This window comes from Oncorhynchus nerka, unplaced genomic scaffold (genome assembly GCF_034236695.1).
Source record: "Oncorhynchus nerka isolate Pitt River unplaced genomic scaffold, Oner_Uvic_2.0 unplaced_scaffold_1806, whole genome shotgun sequence".
Taxonomy (NCBI): domain Eukaryota; kingdom Metazoa; phylum Chordata; class Actinopteri; order Salmoniformes; family Salmonidae; genus Oncorhynchus; species Oncorhynchus nerka.
The window spans coordinates 66694-71003 of NW_027039516.1; positions in this window are offsets into that span (position 1 = coordinate 66694).

Consider the following 4310-nt stretch of genomic DNA (forward strand, 5'->3'; position numbering starts at 1 on the left):
TGGCCGTTTTGCTAATATTTAGCCTAAATTATGACTATGCAGTCTACTCATCACATTAGGACTAGTGGCCTAGCTTACATTAGTCTTCAAGTGGGATGATAGATGCACGCAATAACCTCTGTTATAAAAAGGGTGACATTTGATGTTGAACAAATAGTTTGAAAGTCAGGCGTCACCTATGGATGAGGTCATCAGAGGTCGTCCTTGTTGTGACTTGATAGCGTGTATTATGCATCTTGTTGCACTGTGTGCGCCCGTTCCACAATGTAAATGAGTACATTTATGATGAGTTTGAGTAGCGGTTGACATTGTATATGCCGTTCCACAGACCAGTAGCCTAGGAGTAGCTACAGTAGCCTAGGGCTAGCCTACAGTAGCCTAGGAGTAGCTACAGTAGCCTAGGAGTAGCTGGAGTAGCTACAGTAGCCTAGGAGTAGCTCCAGTAGTTTAGGAGTAGCCTACAATAGCCTAGGAGTAGTCACAGTAGCCTAGGAGTAGCCTACAGTAGCTTAGGAGTAGTCACAGTAGCCTAGAAGTAGCCTACAGTAGCTTAGGAGTAGCTACAGTAGCCTAGGAGTAGCCTACAGTAGCTCAGGAGTAGCTACAGTAGCCTAGGAGTAGCCTACAGTAGTTTAGGCATAGCTACAGTAGTTTAGGAGTAGCCTACAGTAGCTCAGGAGTAGCTACAGTAGCCTAGGAGTAGCCTACAGTAGCCTACGAGTAGCTACATTAGTTTAGGCATAGCTACAGTAGTTTAGGAGTAGCCTACAGTAGTGTAGGAGTAGCCTACAGTAGCCTAGGAGTAGTCACAGTAGCCTAGGAGTAGTCACAGTAGCCTACAGTAGTTTAGGAGTAGCTACAGTAGCCTAGGAGTAGCCTACAGTAGTTTAGGAGTAGCTACAGAAGCCTAGGAGTAGCTACAATAGCCTAGGAGTAGCTACAGTAGCTTAGGAGTAGACAATTGGCTGTGGTGCTGAAATATGGATACGAGGGCACTATTACAAGCGGATCCCAGCCCATCAATCAGGAGAATATTTCCACTAGCTTTGTACAGTTTCTGCAAATCGACATATCTGCATCTAGTTATTCATTACAGTAGCTATCTACAGTTTCTGCAAATCGACATATCTGCTTCTAGCTATTCATTACAGTAGCTATCTAGCTAGCCACAGTTTCTGTAGTCAACATAGCTGTATCTAGTAATTCATTACAGTAGCTATTTAGCTAGCTAATGGGGACTTGATTTACTTTTTTTTTTTTTTAAACAGCCTAAGTTTTAAGAGGTGGAAAATGCACGTACCTAAAGCTCCGGTGCCCAAATGCACGTACCTAAAGCTCCGGTGCCCAAATGCACGTACCTAAAGCTCCGGTGCCCAAATGCACGTACCTAAAGCTCAGGTGCCCAAATGAAACCTAAAGCTGGTGCCCAAATGCACGTACCTAAAGCTCCGGTGCCCAAGTGGTCCCCAACGTCCCTGATCAATCCATCCCTGCCTCTCATATCTCACATTACAAAATGACTTGACATTATCATGACGTCACAGCGGTTATGGTCGGCATGTTTTCATTGGTGAATAGGTCTATAAATGTACCTTGCAAATCACCTTGTCATCTATTTATCACTATGGACATCGGCATCTGTACATGATCTAAGACGTTGTGACGTGTCATTGGACTATTGTGTCGAACATTTTGTAGGAAAATAATTCCATAGGGTAGCTACATTATGTTAAAAATGGCTGAACATTGCGCACACAATGTTTACAATGTTAGTTTACTGGTTATTACAATGTTAGTTGGTTAGTTCACAATGTTTAATGTTAGTTGGTTAGTTCACAATGTTTAATGTTAGTTGGTTAGTTCACAATGTTTAATGTTAGTTTACTGGTTAGTTTACAATGTTTAATGTTAGTTGGTTAGTTTACAATGTTTAATGTTAGTTGGTTAGTTCACAATGTTTAATGTTAGTTGGTTAGTTCACAATGTTTAATGTTAGTTGGTTAGTTCACAATGTTTAATGTTAGTTGGTTAGTTCACAATGTTAGTTGGTTAGTTCACAATGTTTAATGTTAGTTGGTTGGTTTACAATGTTTAATGTTAGTTGGTTAGTTTACAATGTTTAATGTTAGTTTACTGGTTAGTTCACAATGTTTAATGTTAGTTGGTTAGTTCCAATGTTTAATGTTAGTTGGTTAGTTCACAATGTTTAATGTTAGTTTACTGGTTAGTTCAAATGTTTAATGTTAGTTGGTTAGTTCACAATGTTTAATGTTCCTGGTTAGTTCACAATGTTTAATGTTAGTTGGTTAGTTCACAATGTTTAACGTTAGTTGGTTAGTTCACAATGTTTAATGTTAGTTGGTTAGTTCACAATGTTTAATGTTAGTTTAAGTTCACAATGTTAGTTGGTTCTTCACAATGTTTAATGTCAGTTGGTTATTACAAAATGACTTGACATTATAATGTTAGTTTACTGGTCACAGCGGTTATGGTTAGCATGTTTAATGTCAGTTGGTGACAATGTTTAATGTTGGTTACTGGTTAGTTCACAATGTTTAATGTTAGTTTACTTGTTCACAATGTTAGTTTTAGTTCACAATAGTTGGTTAGTTCACAATGTTTAATGTTACATCGTTAGCATCTGTTAGTGGTTATCTAATGTTAGTTGGTTAGTTCACGTGTCATTGGACTATTGTTTAATGTCAGTTTACTGGTTACATGTTTAATGTTAGTTGGTTAGACAATGTTTAATGTTAGTTGGTTAGTTCACAATGTTTAATGTTATTGTGTTAAAAATGTTTAATGTTGGTTTACTGGTTAGTTCACAATGTTTAATGTTAGTTTACAATGTTAGTTGGTTAGTTCACAATGTTTAATGTTAGTTGGTTAGTTCACAATGTTTAATGTTAGTTTTACTGGTTAGTTCACAATGTTTAATGTTAGTTTACTGGTTAGTTCACAATGTTAGTTGGTTAGTTGACAATGTTTAATGTTAGTTGGTTAGTTCACAATGTTTAATGTTAGTTGGTTAGTTCATAATGTTTAATGTTAGTTTTACAGTTCACAATGTTTTGGTTAGTTCACAATGTTAGTTGGTTCACAGAGCAAATGTTTAATGTTAGTTTAGAGTTCAAAAGACACATTCAAAATGTAAATGATAATGACTATTGGTTGTGAATATGCTACACAATGTTTTAATGTTAGTTTACTGGTTGTTCACAATGAGTTGTTTTGTTGTTGTCCTAGTTACAATGTTAGTTGGTTTTTTAATGTCTGGTTAGTTCTTTTTAATGTTAGTTTACTGGTTAGTTCACAATGTTAGTTGGTTAGTTCACAATGTTAGTTGGTTAGTTCCAATGTTTAATGTTAAGTTCACAATGTTTAATGTTAGTTTACTGGTTAGTTCACAATGTTTAATGTTAGTTTACTGGTTAGTTCACAATGTTAGTTGGGTTCGCATTCTCACCCCACACATCTGTTGAATGGATGTTTCTCCCTGTTAGTTGGTTTAGTTCACAATGTTTAATGAGGGGAGGAAATGTTTAATGTTAGTTGGTTAGTTCACAATGTTTAATGTTAGTTTATGGTTAGTTCATGTTTAATGTTAAGGTTAGTTTACAATGTTAGTTGGTTAGTTGACAATGTTTAATGTTAGTTTGCACTGGTTAGTTTACAATGTTAGTTGGTTAGTTGACAATGTTTAATGTTAGTTTTACTGGTTAGTTCACAATGTTTAATGTTAAGGAGGGATGGGAAGAGAAGGATAGAAATCCAACTGTTTTTCAGAACGGAAGAAATGAAGGAAGGAGGGAGAGAAGGAAGGAGAAACATTTGGAATGGGAAGGAAGGGAATAGAGAAGGAAGGAGAGAAGAGAGGGGGAGGAAAGGGAGGGAGAGAAGGAAGGAGGATGGGGAAGGAAGGAGGGAGAGAAGGAAGGAGGGATGGGAAGGAAGGAAAGGAGGGAGAAGGAAGGAGGGGGGATGGAAGATGGAAGGAGGGAGAAGGAAGGAAGGAGGGAGAGAAGGAAGGAGGGATGGGAAGGAAGGAGGGATGGGAAGGAAGGAAGGAGAGAGGAGGGAAGGAAGGAGGGAGAGAAGGAAGGAGGGAGAGAAGGAAGGAAGGAAGGGAGGGATGGGAAGGAAGGAGGGAGAGAGGAAGGAGGGATGGGAAGGAAGGAAGGAGGGAGAAGGAAGGAAGAGGAAGGAAGGGAGGAAGGAAGGAGGGATGGGAAGGAAGGAGGGAGAGAAGGAAGGAGGGATGGGAAGGAAGGAGGAGAAAGGAAGGAAGGAGGGAGGAAGGGAAGGAAGGA